Source organism: Lactuca sativa, chromosome 8, assembly GCF_002870075.4.
Source record: "Lactuca sativa cultivar Salinas chromosome 8, Lsat_Salinas_v11, whole genome shotgun sequence".
In the NCBI taxonomy this organism is placed as follows: domain Eukaryota; kingdom Viridiplantae; phylum Streptophyta; class Magnoliopsida; order Asterales; family Asteraceae; genus Lactuca; species Lactuca sativa.
This window is the reverse complement of record NC_056630.2, coordinates 203,165,284-203,189,795: the sequence shown is the minus strand read 5'-3', so window position 1 is coordinate 203,189,795 and position 24,512 is coordinate 203,165,284.

Here is a 24,512-nt window from a genome sequence, read left to right as displayed (position 1 = left end):
TGGTTATATAAAAGCATATAAAAAAATTTTATATAACACACGATGATACTCGTGTGTTTTACTTGTATTCCCCCCTTGAAAGCATATAAAAGCATTTGTAGAACAATTAAAAGGTTAATTAAGGGGTATGAACTCACTTGAAAGTTTGAAGAAAGCGAGATGGAAACCGGGCAGAGTTTCGTCTCGAGAAACGGATTTTTCTCGGGATTCTCGGGAATCTCGGGAGTAGAAACGATCTTCGGGACTTGAGCAAAATGACTAGTGCTTCAGGTTAGAACGGGCACGGAAAACGAGGCAAGAACGCAAAGGAAATGAGAGAAATGGAGCCCTTTCTTCGGAACCCTTGCATCCCTTTTATAGGGGCTGGGAACCGCCTCGGTACGTGTCACACCCCCAAACCTGAACGGCGGAAACGTTCGGGGGCGGATGACTTCTTGTGGTAACGTAACAAATGAATACATAGTAAAGAAAGCAATACAACCATCATATATATAATTGAAAGTTTACATTTTTCAGAAGTTACATGTACAAAACCAATTACAATATGATGTCAAAATATGAGATTAAACTGGCGCCGCAGCATCTCTTCTTCAAAAGCATGTTAGTACCTGAAATTACTGAATCCCTGGGACATACAAGTAATTTTGAAAGAGTAGATCAGCATTTAAGCTGGTGAGTTTCATAAGTATTAAATGGCAATGTTTGTATGAAATGAAATGTTTTGTCCTTGTTTGTTTGTTTCTAGAAAATCCTATATTTTCTACTAGTATAAAAGTAGCCTTCACTCAAGACCGATATTTGTTTCTAAAAATGTATGTAAGTGTAAAATAACCAATATGTTTGAAAACCTCGTAAATCAATGCATTTTTAATACCCCATGTGAGTTTTATAACCATAGTATTGACTCGGAATGCCTATACACAACGTTCTTCAGGCGTTGGAATGTTATGACGTTTGTCACCCCAAATGGTGGACTGTAGCTAACAGTCAAGGCACGGGTTGTCAAGCCCGTATAGATCTATACACAAACACCATGCTCCCCCTCCAAGGGATTCTGGTATATAATACAGGACTTGAAATGTTTACTCGAACGTACGTGAAGTTAATGTCTCACAAACCGTGGTATAAAAACAGATTTACATGTTGAAAATGTTCGTTTGTTCTTGTATGTGAAAGTGATTTCTTAAAAATCGCGTTTCTAGTATGTAAAAGTTAGCAATATCCTTGTAAAACTATACCTATTGTAGTTTTCTAAAAGTGTGTCTCGTTTGTTTAGAAATACCTAGAAAAGGAATCACTTGTTATGAAAGTATAGATTTTTGTAGAGCCTAAGATAGACAAGTATACATATAATCAAAGAAAATGTTTAGTTTATACATGCATTACAACAATTTATATTTCAAAAGATAGAATGCTATTGTAACATATTTTATATACGAAAGTTCCCTATAAAGTTTATAAATCACATATGATTTGGTTATATAAAAGCATATAAAAAAAATTTATATAACACACGATGATACTCGTGTGTTTTACTTGTATTCCCCCCTTGAAAGCATATAAAAGCATTTATAGAACAATTAAAAGGTTAATTAAAGGGTATGAACTCACTTGAAAGTTTGAAGAAAGCGAGATGGAAACCGGGCAGACTTTCGTCTCGAGAAACGGATTTTTCTCGGGATTCTCGGGAATCTCGGGAGTAGAAACGATCTTCGGGACTTGAGCAAAATGACTAGTGCTTCAGGTTAGAACGGGCACGGAAAACGAGGCAAGAACGCAAAGGAAATGAGAGAAATGGAGCCCTTTCTTCGGAACCCTTGCATCCCTTTTATAGGGGCTGGGAACCGCCTCGGTACGTGTCACACCCCCAAACCTGAACGTCGGAAACGTTCGGGGGCGGATGACTTCTTGTGGTAACGTAACAAATGAATACATAGTAAAGAAAGCAATACAACCATCATATATATAATTGAAAGTTTACATTTGTCAGAAGTTACATGTTCAAAACCAATTACAATATGATGTCAAAATATGAGATTAAACTGGCGCCGCAGCATCTCTTCTTCAAAAGCATGTTAGTACCTGAAATTACTGAATCCCTGGGACATACAAGTAATTTTGAAAGAGTAGATCAGCATTTAAGCTGGTGAGTTTCATAAGTATTAAATGGCAATGTTTGTATGAAATGAAATGTTTTGTCCTTGTTTGTTTGTTTCTAGAAAATCCTATATTTTCTACTAGTATAAAAGTAGCCTTCACTCAAGACCGATATTTGTTTCTAAAAATGTATGTAAGTGTAAAATAACCAATATGTTTGAAAACCTCGTAAATCAATGCATTTTTAATACCCCATGTGAGTTTTATAACCATAGTATTGACTCGGAATGCCTATACACAACGTTCTTCAGGCGTTGGAATGTTATGACGTTTGTCACCCCAAATGGTGGACTGTAGCTAACAGTCAAGGCACGGGTTGTCAAGCCCGTATAGATCTATACACAAACACCATGCTCCCCCTCCAAGGGATTCTGGTATATAATACAGGACTTGAAATGTTTACTCGAACGTACGTGAAGTTAATGTCTCACAAACCGTGGTATAAAAACAAATTTACATGTTGAAAATGTTCGTTTGTTCTTGTATATGAAAGTGATTTCTTAAAAATCGCGTTTCTAGTATGTAAAAGTTAGCAATATCCTTGTAAAACTATACCTATTGTAGTTTTCTAAAAGTGTGTCTCGTTTGTTTAGAAATACCTAGAAAAGGAATCACTTGTTATGAAAGTATAGATTTTTGTAGAGCCTAAGATAGACAAGTACACATATAATCTAAGAAAATGTTTAGTTTATACATGCATTACAACAATTTATATTTCAAAAGATAGAATGCTATTGTAACATATTTTATATACGAAAGTTCCCTATAAAGTTTATAAATCACATATGATTTGGTTATATAAAAGCATATAAAAAAATTTTATATAACACACGATGATACTCGTGTGTTTTACTTGTATTCCCCCCTTGAAAGCATATAAAAGCATTTGTAGAACAATTAAAAGGTTAATTAAGGGGTATGAACTCACTTGAAAGTTTGAAGAAAGCGAGATGGAAACCGGGCAGAGTTTCGTCTCGAGAAACGGATTTTTCTCGGGATTCTCGGGAATCTCGGGAGTAGAAACGATCTTCGGGACTTGAGCAAAATGACTAGTGCTTCAGGTTAGAACGGGCACGGAAAACGAGGCAAGAACGCAAAGGAAATGAGAGAAATGGAGCCCTTTCTTCGGAACCCTTGCATCCCTTTTATAGGGGCTCGGAACCGCCTCGGTACGTGTCACACCCCCAAACCTGAACGGCGGAAACGTTCGGGGGCGGATGACTTCTTGTGGTAACGTAACAAATGAATACATAGTAAAGAAAGCAATACAACCATCATATATATAATTGAAAGTTTACATTTTTCAGAAGTTACATGTACAAAACCAATTACAATATGATGTCAAAATATGAGATTAAACTGGCGCCGCAGCATCTCTTCTTCAAAAGCATGTTAGTACCTGAAATTACTGAATCCCTGGGACATACAAGTAATTTTGAAAGAGTAGATCAGCATTTAAGCTGGTGAGTTTCATAAGTATTAAATGGCAATGTTTGTATGAAATGAAATGTTTTGTCCTTGTTTGTTTGTTTCTAGAAAATCCTATATTTTCTACTAGTATAAAAGTAGCCTTCACTCAAGACCGATATTTGTTTCTAAAAATGTATGTAAGTGTAAAATAACCAATATGTTTGAAAACCTCGTAAATCAATGCATTTTTAATACCCCATGTGAGTTTTATAACCATAGTATTGACTCGGAATGCCTATACACAACGTTCTTCAGGCGTTGGAATGTTATGACGTTTGTCACCCCAAATGGTGGACTGTAGCTAACAGTCAAGGCACGGGTTGTCAAGCCCGTATAGATCTATACACAAACACCATGCTCCCCCTCCAAGGGATTCTGGTATATAATACAGGACTTGAAATGTTTACTCGAACGTACGTGAAGTTAATGTCTCACAAACCGTGGTATAAAAACAGATTTACATGTTGAAAATGTTCGTTTGTTCTTGTATGTGAAAGTGATTTCTTAAAAATCGCGTTTCTAGTATGTAAAAGTTAGCAATATCCTTGTAAAACTATACCTATTGTAGTTTTCTAAAAGTGTGTCTCGTTTGTTTAGAAATACCTAGAAAAGGAATCACTTGTTATGAAAGTATAGATTTTTGTAGAGCCTAAGATAGACAAGTATACATATAATCAAAGAAAATGTTTAGTTTATACATGCATTACAACAATTTATATTTCAAAAGATAGAATGCTATTGTAACATATTTTATATACGAAAGTTCCCTATAAAGTTTATAAATCACATATGATTTGGTTATATAAAAGCATATAAAAAAAATTTATATAACACACGATGATACTCGTGTGTTTTACTTGTATTCCCCCCTTGAAAGCATATAAAAGCATTTATAGAACAATTAAAAGGTTAATTAAAGGGTATGAACTCACTTGAAAGTTTGAAGAAAGCGAGATGGAAACCGGGCAGACTTTCGTCTCGAGAAACGGATTTTTCTCGGGATTCTCGGGAATCTCGGGAGTAGAAACGATCTTCGGGACTTGAGCAAAATGACTAGTGCTTCAGGTTAGAACGGGCACGGAAAACGAGGCAAGAACGCAAAGGAAATGAGAGAAATGGAGCCCTTTCTTCGGAACCCTTGCATCCCTTTTATAGGGGCTGGGAACCGCCTCGGTACGTGTCACACCCCCAAACCTGAACGTCGGAAACGTTCGGGGGCGGATGACTTCTTGTGGTAACGTAACAAATGAATACATAGTAAAGAAAGCAATACAACCATCATATATATAATTGAAAGTTTACATTTGTCAGAAGTTACATGTTCAAAACCAATTACAATATGATGTCAAAATATGAGATTAAACTGGCGCCGCAGCATCTCTTCTTCAAAAGCATGTTAGTACCTGAAATTACTGAATCCCTGGGACATACAAGTAATTTTGAAAGAGTAGATCAGCATTTAAGCTGGTGAGTTTCATAAGTATTAAATGGCAATGTTTGTATGAAATGAAATGTTTTGTCCTTGTTTGTTTGTTTCTAGAAAATCCTATATTTTCTACTAGTATAAAAGTAGCCTTCACTCAAGACCGATATTTGTTTCTAAAAATGTATGTAAGTGTAAAATAACCAATATGTTTGAAAACCTCGTAAATCAATGCATTTTTAATACCCCATGTGAGTTTTATAACCATAGTATTGACTCGGAATGCCTATACACAACGTTCTTCAGGCGTTGGAATGTTATGACGTTTGTCACCCCAAATGGTGGACTGTAGCTAACAGTCAAGGCACGGGTTGTCAAGCCCGTATAGATCTATACACAAACACCATGCTCCCCCTCCAAGGGATTCTGGTATATAATACAGGACTTGAAATGTTTACTCGAACGTACGTGAAGTTAATGTCTCACAAACCGTGGTATAAAAACAAATTTACATGTTGAAAATGTTCGTTTGTTCTTGTATATGAAAGTGATTTCTTAAAAATCGCGTTTCTAGTATGTAAAAGTTAGCAATATCCTTGTAAAACTATACCTATTGTAGTTTTCTAAAAGTGTGTCTCGTTTGTTTAGAAATACCTAGAAAAGGAATCACTTGTTATGAAAGTATAGATTTTTGTAGAGCCTAAGATAGACAAGTACACATATAATCTAAGAAAATGTTTAGTTTATACATGCATTACAACAATTTATATTTCAAAAGATAGAATGCTATTGTAACATATTTTATATACGAAAGTTCCCTATAAAGTTTATAAATCACATATGATTTGGTTATATAAAAGCATATAAAAAAATTTTATATAACACACGATGATACTCGTGTGTTTTACTTGTATTCCCCCCTTGAAAGCATATAAAAGCATTTGTAGAACAATTAAAAGGTTAATTAAGGGGTATGAACTCACTTGAAAGTTTGAAGAAAGCGAGATGGAAACCGGGCAGAGTTTCGTCTCGAGAAACGGATTTTTCTCGGGATTCTCGGGAATCTCGGGAGTAGAAACGATCTTCGGGACTTGAGCAAAATGACTAGTGCTTCAGGTTAGAACGGGCACGGAAAACAAGGCAAGAACGCAAAGGAAATGAGAGAAATGGAGCCCTTTCTTCGGAACCCTTGCATCCCTTTTATAGGGGCTGGGAACCGCCTCGGTACGTGTCACACCCCCAAACCTGAACGGCGGAAACGTTCGGGGGCGGATGACTTCTTGTGGTAACGTAACAAATGAATACATAGTAAAGAAAGCAATACAACCATCATATATATAATTGAAAGTTTACATTTTTCAGAAGTTACATGTACAAAACCAATTACAATATGATGTCAAAATATGAGATTAAACTGGCGCCGCAGCATCTCTTCTTCAAAAGCATGTTAGTACCTGAAATTACTGAATCCCTGGGACATACAAGTAATTTTGAAAGAGTAGATCAGCATTTAAGCTGGTGAGTTTCATAAGTATTAAATGGCAATGTTTGTATGAAATGAAATGTTTTGTCCTTGTTTGTTTGTTTCTAGAAAATCCTATATTTTCTACTAGTATAAAAGTAGCCTTCACTCAAGACCGATATTTGTTTCTAAAAATGTATGTAAGTGTAAAATAACCAATATGTTTGAAAACCTCGTAAATCAATGCATTTTTAATACCCCATGTGAGTTTTATAACCATAGTATTGACTCGGAATGCCTATACACAACGTTCTTCAGGCGTTGGAATGTTATGATGTTTGTCACCCCAAATGGTGGACTGTAGCTAACAGTCAAGGCACGGGTTGTCAAGCCCGTATAGATCTATACACAAACACCATGCTCCCCCTCCAAGGGATTCTGGCATATAATACAGGACTTGAAATGTTTACTCGAACGTACGTGAAGTTAATGTCTCACAAACCATGGTATAAAAACAGATTTACATGTTGAAAATGTTCGTTTGTTCTTGTATATGAAAGTGATTTCTTAAAAATCACGTTTCTAGTATGTAAAAGTTAGCAATATCCTTGTAAAACTATACCTATTGTAGTTTTCTAAAAGTGTGTCTCGTTTGTTTAGAAATCCCTAGAAAAGGAATCACTTGTTATGAAAGTATAGATTTTTGTAGAGCCTAAGATAGACAAGTATACATATAATCTAAGAAAATGTTTAGTTTATACATGCATTACAACAATTTATATTTCAAAAGATAGAATGCTATTGTAACATATTTTATATACGAAAGTTCCCTATAAATTTTATAAATCACATATGATTTGGTTATATAAAAGCATATAAAAAAATTTTATATAACACACGATGATACTCGTGTGTTTTACTTGTATTCCCCCCTTGAAAGCATATAAAAGCATTTATAGAACAATTAAAAGGTTAATTAAGGGGTATGAACTCACTTGAAAGTTTGAAGAAAGCGAGATGGAAACCGGGCAGAGTTTCGTCTCGAGAAACGGATTTTTCTCGGGATTCTCAGGAATCTCGGGAGTAGAAACGATCTTCGGGACTTGAGCAAAATGACTAGTGCTTCAGGTTAGAACGGGCACGAAAAACGAGGCAAGAACGCAAAGGAAATGAGAGAAATGGAGCCCTTTCTTCGGAACCCTTGCATCCCTTTTATAGGGGCTGGGAACCGCCTCGGTACGTGTCACACCCCCAAACCTGAACGGCGGAAACGTTCGGGGGCGGATGACTTCTTGTGGTAACGTAACAAATGAATACATAGTAAAGAAAGCAATACAACCATCATATATATATAATTGAAAGTTTACATTTGTCAGAAGTTACATGTTCAAAACCAATTACAATATGATGTCAAAATATGAGATTAAACTGGCGCCGCAGCATCTCTTCTTCAAAAGCATGTTAGTACCTGAAATTACTGAATCCCTGGGACATACAAGTAATTTTGAAAGAGTAGATCAGCATTTAAGCTGGTGAGTTTCATAAGTATTAAATGGCAATGTTTGTATGAAATGAAATGTTTTGTCCTTGTTTGTTTGTTTCTAGAAAATCCTATATTTTCTACTAGTATAAAAGTAGCCTTCACTCAAGACCGATATTTGTTTCTAAAAATGTATGTAAGTGTAAAATAACCAATATGTTTGAAAACCTCGTAAATCAATGCATTTTTAATACCCCATGTGAGTTTCATAACCATAGTATTGACTCGGAATGCCTATACACAACGTTCTTCAGGCGTTGGAATGTTATGATGTTTGTCACCCCAAATGGTGGACTGTAGCTAACAGTCAAGGCACGGGTTGTCAAGCCCGTATAGATCTATACACAAACACCATGCTCCCCCTCCAAGGGATTCTGGTATATAATACAGGACTTGAAATGTTTACTCGAACGTACGTGAAGTTAATGTCTCACAAACCGTGGTATAAAAACAGATTTACATGTTGAAAATGTTCGTTTGTTCTTGTATATGAAAGTGATTTCTTAAAAATCACGTTTCTAGTATGTAAAAGTTAGCAATATCCTTGTAAAACTATACCTATTGTAGTTTTCTAAAAGTGTGTCTCGTTTGTTTAGAAATCCCTAGAAAAGGAATCACTTGTTATGAAAGTATAGATTTTTGTAGAGCCTAAGATAGACAAGTATACATATAATCTAAGAAAATGTTTAGTTTATACATGCATTACAACAATTTATATTTCAAAAGATAGAATGCTATTGTAACATATTTTATATACGAAAGTTCCCTATAAATTTTATAAATCACATATGATTTGGTTATATAAAAGCATATAAAAAAATTTTATATAACACACGATGATACTCGTGTGTTTTACTTGTATTCCCCCCTTGAAAGCATATAAAAGCATTTGTAGAACAATTAAAAGGTTAATTAAGGGGTATGAACTCACTTGAAAGTTTGAAGAAAGCGAGATGGAAACCGGGCAGAGTTTCGTCTCGAGAAACGGATTTTTCTCGGGATTCTTGGGAATCTCGGGAGTAGAAACGATCTTCGGGACTTGAGCAAAATGACTAGTGCTTCAGGTTAGAACGGGCACGGAAAACAAGGCAAGAACGCAAAGGAAATGAGAGAAATGGAGCCCTTTCTTCGGAACCCTTGCATCCCTTTTATAGGGGCTGGGAACCGCCTCGGTACGTGTCACACCCCCAAACCTGAACGGCAGAAACGTTCGGGGGCGGATGACTTCTTGTGGTAACGTAACAAATGAATACATAGTAAAGAAAGCAATACAACCATCATATATATAATTGAAAGTTTACATTTGTCAGAAGTTACATGTTCAAAACCAATTACAATATGATGTCAAAATATGAGATTAAACTGGCGCCGCAGCATCTCTTCTTCAAAAGCATGTTAGTACCTGAAATTACTGAATCCCTGGGACATACAAGTAATTTTGAAAGAGTAGATCAGCATTTAAGCTGGTGAGTTTCATAAGTATTAAATGGCAATGTTTGTATGAAATGAAATGTTTTGTCCTTGTTTGTTTGTTTCTAGAAAATCCTATATTTTCTACTAGTATAAAAGTAGCCTTCACTCAAGACCGATATTTGTTTCTAAAAATGTATGTAAGTGTAAAATAACCAATATGTTTGAAAACCTCGTAAATCAATGCATTTTTAATACCCCATGTGAGTTTCATAACCATAGTATTGACTCGGAATGCCTATACACAACGTTCTTCAGGCGTTGGAATGTTATGATGTTTGTCACCCCAAATGGTGGACTGTAGCTAACAGTCAAGGCACGGGTTGTCAAGCCCGTATAGATCTATACACAAACACCATGCTCCCCCTCCAAGGGATTCTGGTATATAATACAGGACTTGAAATGTTTACTCGAACGTACGTGAAGTTAATGTCTCACAAACCGTGGTATAAAAACAGATTTACATGTTGAAAATGTTCGTTTGTTCTTGTATATGAAAGTGATTTCTTAAAAATCACGTTTCTAGTATGTAAAAGTTAGCAATATCCTTGTAAAACTATACCTATTGTAGTTTTCTAAAAGTGTGTCTCGTTTGTTTAGAAATCCCTAGAAAAGGAATCACTTGTTATGAAAGTATAGATTTTTGTAGAGCCTAAGATAGACAAGTATACATATAATCTAAGAAAATGTTTAGTTTATACATGCATTACAACAATTTATATTTCAAAAGATAGAATGCTATTGTAACATATTTTATATACGAAAGTTCCCTATAAATTTTATAAATCACATATGATTTGGTTATATAAAAGCATATAAAAAAATTTTATATAACACACGATGATACTCGTGTGTTTTACTTGTATTCCCCCCTTGAAAGCATATAAAAGCATTTGTAGAACAATTAAAAGGTTAATTAAGGGGTATGAACTCACTTGAAAGTTTGAAGAAAGCGAGATGGAAACCGGGCAGAGTTTCGTCTCGAGAAACGGATTTTTCTCGGGATTCTTGGGAATCTCGGGAGTAGAAACGATCTTCGGGACTTGAGCAAAATGACTAGTGCTTCAGGTTAGAACGGGCACGGAAAACAAGGCAAGAACGCAAAGGAAATGAGAGAAATGGAGCCCTTTCTTCGGAACCCTTGCATCCCTTTTATAGGGGCTGGGAACCGCCTCGGTACGTGTCACACCCCCAAACCTGAACGGCAGAAACGTTCGGGGGCGGATGACTTCTTGTGGTAACGTAACAAATGAATACATAGTAAAGAAAGCAATACAACCATCATATATATAATTGAAAGTTTACATTTGTCAGAAGTTACATGTTCAAAACCAATTACAATATGATGTCAAAATATGAGATTAAACTGGCGCCGCAGCATCTCTTCTTCAAAAGCATGTTAGTACCTGAAATTACTGAATCCCTGGGACATACAAGTAATTTTGAAAGAGTAGATCAGCATTTAAGCTGGTGAGTTTCATAAGTATTAAATGGCAATGTTTGTATGAAATGAAATGTTTTGTCCTTGTTTGTTTGTTTCTAGAAAATCCTATATTTTCTACTAGTATAAAAGTAGCCTTCACTCAAGACCGATATTTGTTTCTAAAAATGTATGTAAGTGTAAAATAACCAATATGTTTGAAAACCTCGTAAATCAATGCATTTTTAATACCCCATGTGAGTTTCATAACCATAGTATTGACTCGGAATGCCTATACACAACGTTCTTCAGGCGTTGGAATGTTATGATGTTTGTCACCCCAAATGGTGGACTGTAGCTAACAGTCAAGGCACGGGTTGTCAAGCCCGTATAGATCTATACACAAACACCATGCTCCCCCTCCAAGGGATTCTGGTATATAATACAGGACTTGAAATGTTTACTCGAACGTACGTGAAGTTAATGTCTCACAAACCGTGGTATAAAAACAGATTTACATGTTGAAAATGTTCGTTTGTTCTTGTATATGAAAGTGATTTCTTAAAAATCACGTTTCTAGTATGTAAAAGTTAGCAATATCCTTGTAAAACTATACCTATTGTAGTTTTCTAAAAGTGTGTCTCGTTTGTTTAGAAATCCCTAGAAAAGGAATCACTTGTTATGAAAGTATAGATTTTTGTAGAGCCTAAGATAGACAAGTATACATATAATCTAAGAAAATGTTTAGTTTATACATGCATTACAACAATTTATATTTCAAAAGATAGAATGCTATTGTAACATATTTTATATACGAAAGTTCCCTATAAATTTTATAAATCACATATGATTTGGTTATATAAAAGCATATAAAAAAATTTTATATAACACACGATGATACTCGTGTGTTTTACTTGTATTCCCCCCTTGAAAGCATATAAAAGCATTTGTAGAACAATTAAAAGGTTAATTAAGGGGTATGAACTCACTTGAAAGTTTGAAGAAAGCGAGATGGAAACCGGGCAGAGTTTCGTCTCGAGAAACGGATTTTTCTCGGGATTCTTGGGAATCTCGGGAGTAGAAACGATCTTCGGGACTTGAGCAAAATGACTAGTGCTTCAGGTTAGAACGGGCACGGAAAACAAGGCAAGAACGCAAAGGAAATGAGAGAAATGGAGCCCTTTCTTCGGAACCCTTGCATCCCTTTTATAGGGGCTGGGAACCGCCTCGGTACGTGTCACACCCCCAAACCTGAACGGCAGAAACGTTCGGGGGCGGATGACTTCTTGTGGTAACGTAACAAATGAATACATAGTAAAGAAAGCAATACAACCATCATTATAATTGAAAGTTTACATTTGTCAGAAGTTACATGTTCAAAACCAATTACAATATGATGTCAAAATATGAGATTAAACTGGCGCCGCAGCATCTCTTCTTCAAAAGCATGTTAGTACCTGAAATTACTGAATCCCTGGGACATACAAGTAATTTTGAAAGAGTAGATCAGCATTTAAGCTGGTGAGTTTCATAAGTATTAAATGGCAATGTTTGTATGAAATGAAATGTTTTGTCCTTGTTTGTTTGTTTCTAGAAAATCCTATATTTTCTACTAGTATAAAAGTAGCCTTCACTCAAGACCGATATTTGTTTCTAAAAATGTATGTAAGTGTAAAATAACCAATATGTTTGAAAACCTCGTAAATCAATGCATTTTTAATACCCCATGTGAGTTTCATAACCATAGTATTGACTCGGAATGCCTATACACAACGTTCTTCAGGCGTTGGAATGTTATGATGTTTGTCACCCCAAATGGTGGACTGTAGCTAACAGTCAAGGCACGGGTTGTCAAGCCCGTATAGATCTATACACAAACACCATGCTCCCCCTCCAAGGGATTCTGGTATATAATACAGGACTTGAAATGTTTACTCGAACGTACGTGAAGTTAATGTCTCACAAACCGTGGTATAAAAACAGATTTACATGTTGAAAATGTTCGTTTGTTCTTGTATATGAAAGTGATTTCTTAAAAATCACGTTTCTAGTATGTAAAAGTTAGCAATATCCTTGTAAAACTATACCTATTGTAGTTTTCTAAAAGTGTGTCTCGTTTGTTTAGAAATCCCTAGAAAAGGAATCACTTGTTATGAAAGTATAGATTTTTGTAGAGCCTAAGATAGACAAGTATACATATAATCTAAGAAAATGTTTAGTTTATACATGCATTACAACAATTTATATTTCAAAAGATAGAATGCTATTGTAACATATTTTATATACGAAAGTTCCCTATAAATTTTATAAATCACATATGATTTGGTTATATAAAAGCATATAAAAAAATTTTATATAACACACGATGATACTCGTGTGTTTTACTTGTATTCCCCCCTTGAAAGCATATAAAAGCATTTATAGAACAATTAAAAGGTTAATTAAGGGGTATGAACTCACTTGAAAGTTTGAAGAAAGCGAGATGGAAACCGGGCAGAGTTTCGTCTCGAGAAACGGATTTTTCTCGGGATTCTCGGGAATCTCGGGAGTAGAAACGATCTTCGGGACTTGAGCAAAATGACTAGTGCTTCAGGTTAGAACGGGCACGAAAAACGAGGCAAGAACGCAAAGGAAATGAGAGAAATGGAGCCCTTTCTTCGGAACCCTTGCATCCCTTTTATAGGGGCTGGGAACCGCCTCGGTACGTGTCACACCCCCAAACCTGAACGGCGGAAACGTTCGGGGGCGGATGACTTCTTGTGGTAACGTAACAAATGAATACATAGTAAAGAAAGCAATACAACCATCATATATATATAATTGAAAGTTTACATTTGTCAGAAGTTACATGTTCAAAACCAATTACAATATGATGTCAAAATATGAGATTAAACTGGCGTCGCAGCATCTCTTCTTCAAAAGCATGTTAGTACCTGAAATTACTGAATCCCTGGGACATACAAGTAATTTTGAAAGAGTAGATCAGCATTTAAGCTGGTGAGTTTCATAAGTATTAAATGGCAATGTTTGTATGAAATGAAATGTTTTGTCCTTGTTTGTTTGTTTCTAGAAAATCCTATATTTTCTACTAGTATAAAAGTAGCCTTCACTCAAGACCGATATTTGATTCTAAAAATGTATGTAAGTGTAAAATAACCAATATGTTTGAAAACCTCGTAAATCAATGCATTTTTAATACCCCATGTGAGTTTCATAACCATAGTATTGACTCGGAATGCCTATACACAACGTTCTTCAGGCGTTGGAATGTTATGATGTTTGTCACCCCAAATGGTGGACTGTAGCTAACAGTCAAGGCACGGGTTGTCAAGCCCGTATAGATCTATACACAAACACCATGCTCCCCCTCCAAGGGATTCTGGTATATAATACAGGACTTGAAATGTTTACTCGAACGTACGTGAAGTTAATGTCTCACAAACCGTGGTATAAAAACAGATTTACATGTTGAAAATGTTCGTTTGTTCTTGTATGTGAAAGTGATTTCTTAAAAATCCCGTTTCTAGTATGTAAAAGTTAGCAATATCCTTGTAAAACTATACCTATTGTAGTTTTCTAAAAGTGTGTCTCGTTTGTTTAGAAATCCCTAGAAAAGGAATCACTTGTTATGAAAGTATAGATTTTTGTAGAGCCTAAGATAGACAAGTATACATATAATCTAAGAAAATGTTTAGTTTATACATGCATTACAACAATTTATATTTCAAAAGATAGAATGCTATTGTAACATATTTTATATACGAAAGTTCCCTATAAAGTTTATAAATCACATATGATTTGGTTATATAAAAGCATATAAAAAATTTTTATATAACACACGATGATACTCGTGTGTTTTACTTGTATTCCCCCCTTGAAATCATATAAAAGCATTTATAGAACAATTAAAAGGTTAATTAAGGGGTATGAACTCACTTGAAAGTTTGAAGAAAGCGAGATGGAAACCGGCCAGAGTTTCGTCTCGAGAAACGAATTTTTCTCGGGATTCTCGGGAATCTCGGGAGTAGAAACGATCTTCGGGACTTGAGCAAAATGACTAGTGCTTCAGGTTAGAACGGGCACGGAAAACGAGGCAAGAACGCAAAGGAAATGAGAGAAATGGAGCCCTTTCTTCGGAACCCTTGCATCCCTTTTATAGGGGCTGGGAACCGCCTCGGTACGTGTCACACCCCCAAACCTGAACGGCAGAAACGTTCGGGGGCGGATGACTTGTTGTGGTAACGTAACAAATGAATACATAGTAAAGAAAGCAATACAACCATCATATATATAATTGAAAGTTTACATTTGTCAGAAGTTACATGTTCAAAACCAATTACAATATGATGTCAAAATATGAGATTAAACTGGCGCCGCAGCATCTCTTCTTCAAAAGCATGTTAGTACCTGAAATTACTGAATCCCTGGGACATACAAGTAATTTTGAAAGAGTAGATCAGCATTTAAGCTGGTGAGTTTCATAAGTATTAAATGGCAATGTTTGTATGAAATGAAATGTTTTGTCCTTGTTTGTTTGTTTCTAGAAAATCCTATATTTTCTACTAGTATAAAAGTAGCCTTCACTCAAGACCGATATTTGTTTCTAAAAATGTATGTAAGTGTAAAATAACCAATATGTTTGAAAACTTCGTAAATCAATGCATTTTTAATACCCCATGTGAGTTTTATAACCATAGTATTGACTCGGAATGCCTATACACAACGTTCTTCATGCGTTGGAATGTTATGACGTTTGTCACCCCAAATGGTGGACTGTAGCTAACAGTCAAGGCACGGGTTGTCAAGCCCGTATAGATCTATACACAAACACCATGCTCCCCCTCCAAGGGATTCTGGTATATAATACAGGACTTGAAATGTTTACTCGAACGTACGTGAAGTTAATGTCTCACAAACCGTGGTATAAAAACAGATTTACATGTTGAAAATGTTCGTTTGTTCTTGTATGTGAAAGTGATTTCTTAAAAATCCCGTTTCTAGTATGTAAAAGTTAGCAATATCCTTGTAAAACTATACCTATTGTAGTTTTCTAAAAGTGTGTCTCGTTTGTTTAGAAATCCCTAGAAAAGGAATCACTTGTTATGAAAGTATAGATTTTTGTAGAGCCTAAGATAGACAAGTATACATATAATCTAAGAAAATGTTTAGTTTATACATGCATTACAACAATTTATATTTCAAAAGATAGAATGCTATTGTAACATATTTTATATACGAAAGTTCCCTATAAAGTTTATAAATCACATATGATTTGGTTATATAAAAGCATATAAAAAATTTTTATATAACACACGATGATACTCGTGTGTTTTACTTGTATTCCCCCCTTGAAAGCATATAAAAGCATTTATAGAACAATTAAAAGGTTAATTAAGGGGTATGAACTCACTTGAAAGTTTGAAGAAAGCGAGATGGAAACCGGGCAGAGTTTCGTCTCGAGAAACGGATTTTTCTCGGGATTCTCGGGAATCTCGGGAGTAGAAACGATCTTCGGGACTTGAGCAAAATGACTAGTGCTTCAGGTTAGAACGGGCACGGAAAACGAGGCAAGAACGCAAAGGAAATGAGAGAAATGGAGCCCTTTCTTCGGAACCCTTGCATCCCTTTTATAGGGGCTGGGAACCGCCTCGGTACGTGTCACACCCCCAAACCTGAACGGCAGAAACGTTCGGGGGCGGATGACTTCTTGTGGTAACGTAACAAATGAATACATAGTAAAGAAAGCAATACAACCATCATATATATAATTGAAAGTTTACATTTGTCAGAAGTTACATGTTCAAAACCAATTACAATATGATGTCAAAATATGAGATTAAACTGGCGCCGCAGCATCTCTTCTTCAAAAGCATGTTAGTACCTGAAATTACTGAATCCCTGGGACATACAAGTAATTTTGAAAGAGTAGATCAACATTTAAGCTGGTGAGTTTCATAAGTATTAAATGGCAATGTTTGTATGAAATGAAATGTTTTGTCCTTGTTTGTTTGTTTCTAGAAAATCCTATATTTTCTACTAGTATAAAAGTAGCCTTCACTCAAGACCGATATTTGTTTCTAAAAATGTATGTAAGTGTAAAATAACCAATATGTTTGAAAACCTCGTAAATCAATGCATTTTTAATACCCCATGTGAGTTTTATAACCATAGTATTGACTCGGAATGCCTATACACAACGTTCTTCAGGCGTTGGAATGTTATGACGTTTGTCACCCCAAATGGTGGACTGTAGCTAACAGTCAAGGCACGGGTTGTCAAGCCCGTATAGATCTATACACAAACACCATGCTCCCCCTCCAAGGGATTCTGGTATATAATACAGGACTTGAAATGTTTACTCGAACGTACGTGAAGTTAATGTCTCACAAACCGTGGTATAAAAACAAATTTACATGTTGAAAATGTTCGTTTGTTCTTGTATATGAAAGTGATTTCTTAAAAATCGCGTTTCTAGTATGTAAAAGTTAGCAATATCCTTGTAAAACTATACCTATTGTAGTTTTCTAAAAGTGTGTCTCGTTTGTTTAGAAATACCTAGAAAAGGAATCACTTGTTATGAAAGTATAGATTTTTGTAGAGCCTAAGATAGACAAGTACACATATAATCTAAGAAAATGTTTAGTTTATACATGCATTACAACAATTTATATTTCAAAAGATAGAATGCTATTGTAACATATTTTATATACGAAAGTTCCCTATAAAGTTTATAAATCACATATGATTTGGTTATATAAAAGCATATAAAAAAATTTTATATAACACACGATGATACTCGTGTGTTTTACTTGTATTCCCCCCTTGAAAGCATATAAAAGCATTTGTAGAACAATTAAAAGGTTAATTAAGGGGTATGAACTCACTTGAAAGTTTGAAGAAAGCGAGATGGAAACCGGCCAGAGTTTCGTCTCGAGAAACGGATTTTTCTCGGGATTCTCGGGAATCTCGGGAGTAGAAACGATCTTCGGGACTTGAGCAAAATGACTAGTGCTTCAGGTTAGAACGGGCACGGAAAACGAGGCAAGAACGCAAAGGAAATGAGAGAAATGGAGCCCTTTCTTCGGAACCCTTGCATCCCTTTTATAGGGGCTGGGAACCGCCTCGGTACGTGTCACACCCCCAAACCTGAACGGCAGAAACGTTCGGGGGCAGATGACTTCTTGTGGTAACGTAACAAATGAATACATAGTAAAGAAAGCAATACAACCATCATATATATAATTGAAAGTTTACATTTGTCAGAAGTTACATGTTCAAAACCAATTACAATATGATGTCAAAATATGAGATTAAACTGGCGCCGCAGCATCTCTTCTTCAAAAGCATGTTAGTACCTGAAATTACTGAATCCCTGGGACATACAAGTAATTTTGAAAGAGTAGATCAGCATTTAAGCTGGTGAGTTTCATAAGTATTAAATGGCAATGTTTGTATGAAATGAAATGTTTTGTCCTTGTTTGTTTGTTTCTAGAAAATCCTATATTTTCTACTAGTATAAAAGTAGCCTTCACTCAAGACCGATATTTGTTTCTAAAAATGTATGTAAGTGTAAAATAACCAATATGTTTGAAAACCTCGTAAATCAATGCATTTTTAATACCCCATGTGAGTTTCATAACCATAGTATTGACTCGGAATGCCTATACACAACGTTCTTCAGGCGTTGGAATGTTATGATGTTTGTCACCCCAAATGGTGGACTGTAGCTAACAGTCAAGGCACGGGTTGTCAAGCCCGTATAGATCTATACACAAACACCATGCTCCCCCTCCAAGGGATTCTGGTATATAATACAGTACTTGAAATGTTTACTCGAACGTACGTGAAGTTAATGTCTCACAAACCGTGGTATAAAAACAGATTTACATGTTGAAAATGTTCGTTTGTTCTTGTATATGAAAGTGATTTCTTAAAAATCACGTTTCTAGTATGTAAAAGTTAGCAATATCCTTGTAAAACTATACCTATTGTAGTTTTCTAAAAGTGTGTCTCGTTTGTTTAGAAATCCCTAGAAAAGGAATCACTTGTTATGAAAGTATAGATTTTTGTAGAGCCTAAGATAGACAAGTATACATATAATCTAAGAAAATGTTTAGTTTATACATGCATTACAACAATTTATATTTCAAAAGATAGAATGCTATTGTAACATATTTTATATACGAAAGTTCCCTATAAATTTTATAAATCACATATGATTTGGTTATATAAAAGCATATAAAAAAATTTTATATAACACACGATGATACTCGTGTGTTTTACTTGTATTCCCCCCTTGAAAGCATATAAAAGCATTTATAGAACAATTAAAAGGTTAATTAAGGGGTATGAACTCACTTGAAAGTTTGAAGAAAGCGAGATGGAAACCGGGCAGAGTTTCGTCTCGAGAAACGGATTTTTCTCGGGATTCTCAGGAATCTCGGGAGTAGAAACGATCTTCGGGACTTGAGCAAAATGACTAGTGCTTCAGGTTAGAACGGGCACGGAAAACGAGGCAAGAACGCAAAGGAAATGAGAGAAATGGAGCCCTTTCTTCGGAACCCTTGCATCCCTTTTATAGGGGCTGGGAACCGCCTCGGTACATGTCACACCCCCAAACCTGAACGGCGGAAACGTTCGGGGGCGGATGACTTCTTGTGGTAACGTAACAAATGAATACATAGTAAAGAAAGCAATACAACCATCATATATATAATTGAAAGTTTACATTTGTCAGAAGTTACATGTTCAAAACCAATTACAATATGATGTCAAAATATGAGATTAAACTGGCGCCGCAGCATCTCTTCTTCAAAAGCATGTTAGTACCTGAAATTACTGAATCCCTGGGACATACAAGTAATTTTGAAAGAGTAGATCAGCATTTAAGCTGGTGAGTTTCATAAGTATTAAATGGCAATGTTTGTATGAAATGAAATGTTTTGTCGTTGTTTGTTTGTTTCTAGAAAATCCTATATTTTCTACTAGTATAAAAGTAGCCTTCACTCAAGACCGATATTTGTTTCTAAAAATGTATGTAAGTGTAAAATAACCAATATGTTTGAAAACCTCGTAAATCAATGCATTTTTAATACCCCATGTGAGTTTTATAACCATAGTATTGACTCGGAATGCCTATACACAACGTTCTTCAGGCGTTGGAATGTTATGACGTTTGTCACCCCAAATGGTGGACTGTAGCTAACAGTCAAGGCACGGGTTGTCAAGCCCGTATAGATCTATACACAAACACCATGCTCCCCCTCCAAGGGATTCTGGTATATAATACAGGACTTGAAATGTTTACTCGAACGTACGTGAAGTTAATGTCTCACAAACCGTGGTATAAAAACAAATTTACATGTTGAAAATGTTCGTTTGTTCTTGTATATGAAAGTGATTTCTTAAAAATCGCGTTTCTAGTATGTAAAAGTTAGCAATATCCTTGTAAAACTATACCTATTGTAGTTTTCTAAAAGTGTGTCTCGTTTGTTTAGAAATACCTAGAAAAGGAATCACTTGTTATGAAAGTATAGATTTTTGTAGAGCCTAAGATAGACAAGTACACATATAATCTAAGAAAATGTTTAGTTTATACATGCATTACAACAATTTATATTTCAAAAGATAGAATGCTATTGTAACATATTTTATATACGAAAGTTCCCTATAAAGTTTATAAATCACATATGATTTGGTTATATAAAAGCATATAAAAAAATTTTATATAACACACGATGATACTCGTGTGTTTTACTTGTATTCCCCCCTTGAAAGCATATAAAAGCATTTGTAGAACAATTAAAAGGTTAATTAAGGGGTATGAACTCACTTGAAAGTTTGAAGAAAGCGAGATGGAAACCGGGCAGAGTTTCGTCTCGAGAAACGGATTTTTCTCGCGATTCTCGGGAATCTCGGGAGTAGAAACGATCTTCGGGACTTGAGCAAAATGACTAGTGCTTCAGGTTAGAACGGGCACGGAAAACGAGGCAAGAACGCAAAGGAAATGAGAGAAATGGAGCCCTTTCTTCGGAACCCTTGCATCCCTTTTATAGGGGCTGGGAACCGCCTCGGTACGTGTCACACCCCCAAACCTGAACGGCAGAAACGTTCGGGGGCGGATGACTTCTTGTGGTAACGTAACAAATGAATACATAGTAAAGAAAGCAATACAACCATCATATATATAATTGAAAGTTTACATTTGTCAGAAGTTACATGTTCAAAACCAATTACAATATGATGTCAAAATATGAGATTAAACTGGCGCCGCAGCATCTCTTCTTCAAAAGCATGTTAGTATCTGAAATTACTGAATCCCTGGGACATACAAGTAATTTTGAAAGAGTAGATCAGCATTTAAGCTGGTGAGTTTCATAAGTATTAAATGGCAATGTTTGTATGAAATGAAATGTTTTGTCCTTGTTTGTTTGTTTCTAGAAAATCCTATATTTTCTACTAGTATAAAAGTAGCCTTCACTCAAGACCGATATTTGTTTCTAAAAATGTATGTAAGTGTAAAATAACCAATATGTTTGAAAACCTCGTAAATCAATGCATTTTTAATACCCCATGTGAGTTTCATAACCATAGTATTGACTCGGAATGCCTATACACAACGTTCTTCAGGCGTTGGAATGTTATGATGTTTGTCACCCCAAATGGTGGACTGTAGCTAACAGTCAAGGCACGGGTTGTCAAGCCCGTATAGATCTATACACAAACACCATGCTCCCCCTCCAAGGGATTCTGGTATATAATACAGGACTTGAAATGTTTACTCGAACGTACGTGAAGTTAATGTCTCACAAACCGTGGTATAAAAACAGATTTACATGTTGAAAATGTTCGTTTGTTCTTGTATATGAAAGTGATTTCTTAAAAATCACGTTTCTAGTATGTAAAAGTTAGCAATATCCTTGTAAAACTATACCTATTGTAGTTTTCTAAAAGTGTGTCTCGTTTGTTTAGAAATCCCTAGAAAAGGAATCACTTGTTATGAAAGTATAGATTTTTGTAGAGCCTAAGATAGACAAGTATACATATAATCTAAGAAAATGTTTAGTTTATACATGCATTACAACAATTTATATTTCAAAAGATAGAATGCTATTGTAACATATTTTATATACGAAAGTTCCCTATAAATTTTATAAATCACATATGATTTGGTTATATAAAAGCATATAAAAAAATTTTATATAACACACGATGATACTCGTGTGTTTTACTTGTATTCCCCCCTTGAAAGCATATAAAAGCATTTATAGAACAATTAAAAGGTTAATTAAGGGGTATGAACTCACTTGAAAGTTTGAAGAAAGCGAGATGGAAACCGGGCAGAGTTTCGTCTCGAGAAACAGATTTTTCTCGGGATTCTCGGGAATCTCGGGAGTAGAAACGATCTTCGGGACTTGAGCAAAATGACTAGTGCTTCAGGTTAGAACAGGCACGGAAAACGAGGCAAGAACGCAAAGGAAATGAGAGAAATGGAGCCCTTTCTTCGGAACCCTTGCATCCCTTTTATAGGGGCTGGGAACCGCCTTGGTACATGTCACACCCCCAAACCTGAACGGCGGAAACGTTCGGGGGCGGATGACTTCTTGTGGTAATGTAACAAATGAATACATAGTAAAGAAAGCAATACAACCATCATATATATAATTGAAAGTTTACATTTGTCAGAAGTTACATGTTCAAAACCAATTACAATATGATGTCAAAATATGAGATTAAACTGGCGCCGCAGCATCTCTTCTTCAAAAGCATGTTAGTACCTGAAATTACTGAATCCCTGGGACATACAAGTAATTTTGAAAGAGTAGATCAGCATTTAAGCTGGTGAGTTTCATAAGTATTAAATGGCAATGTTTGTATGAAATGAAATGTTTTGTCCTTGTTTGTTTGTTTCTAGAAAATCCTATATTTTCTACTAGTATAAAAGTAGCCTTCACTCAAGACCGATATTTGTTTCTAAAAATGTATGTAAGTGTAAAATAACCAATATGTTTGAAAACCTCGTAAATCAATACATTTTTAATACCCCATGTGAGTTTTATAACCATAGTATTGACTCGGAATGCCTATACACAACGTTCTTCAGGCGTTGGAATGTTATGACGTTTGTCACCCCAAATGGTGGACTGTAGCTAACAGTCAAGGCACGGGTTGTCAAGCCCGTATAGATCTATACACAAACACCATGCTCCCCCTCCAAGGGATTCTGGTATATAATACAGGACTTGAAATGTTTACTCGAACGTACGTGAAGTTAATGTCTCACAAACCGTGGTATAAAAACAAATTTACATGTTGAAAATGTTCGTTTGTTCTTGTATATGAAAGTGATTTCTTAAAAATCGCGTTTCTAGTATGTAAAAGTTAGCAATATCCTTGTAAAACTATACCTATTGTAGTTTTCTAAAAGTGTGTCTCGTTTGTTTAGAAATACCTAGAAAAGGAATCACTTGTTATGAAAGTATTGATTTTTGTAGAGCCTAAGATAGACAAGTATACATATAATCTAAGAAAATGTTTAGTTTATACATGCATTACAACAATTTATATTTCAAAAGATAGAATGCTATTGTAACATATTTTATATACGAAAGTTCCCTATAAAGTTTATAAATCACATATGATTTGGTTATATAAAAGCATATAAAAAAAATTTATATAACACACGATGATACTCGTGTGTTTTACTTGTATTCCCACCTTGAAAGCATATAAAAGCATTTATAGAACAATTAAAAGGTTAATTAAGGGGTATGAACTCACTTGAAAGTTTGAAGAAAGCGAGATGGAAACCGGGCAGAGTTTCGTCTCGAGAAACGGATTTTTCTCGGGATTCTCGGGAATCTCGGGAGTAGAAACGATCTTCGGGACTTGAGCAAAATGACTAGTGCTTCAGGTTAGAACAGGCACGGAAAACGAGGCAAGAACGCAAAGGAAATGAGAGAAATGGAGCCCTTTCTTCGGAACCCTTGCATCCCTTTTATAGGGGCTGGGAACCGCCTCGGTACGTGTCACACCCCCAAACCTGAACGGCAGAAACGTTCGGGGGCGGATGACTTCTTGTGGTAACGTAACAAATGAATACATAGTAAAGAAAGCAATACAACCATCATATATATAATTGAAAGTTTACATTTGTCAGAAGTTACATGTTCAAAACCAATTACAATATGATGTCAAAATATGAGATTAAACTGGCGCCGCAGCATCTCTTCTTCAAAAGCATGTTAGTACCTGAAATTACTGAATCCCTGGGACATACAAGTAATTTTGAAAGAGTAGATCAGCATTTAAGCTGGTGAGTTTCATAAGTATTAAATGGCAATGTTTGTATGAAATGAAATGTTTTGTCCTTGTTTGTTTGTTTCTAGAAAATCCTATATTTTCTACTAGTATAAAAGTAGCCTTCACTCAAGACCGATATTTGTTTCTAAAAATGTATGTAAGTGTAAAATAACCAATATGTTTGAAAACCTCGTAAATCAATGCATTTTTAATACCCCATGTGAGTTTCATAACCATAGTATTGACTCGGAATGCCTATACACAACGT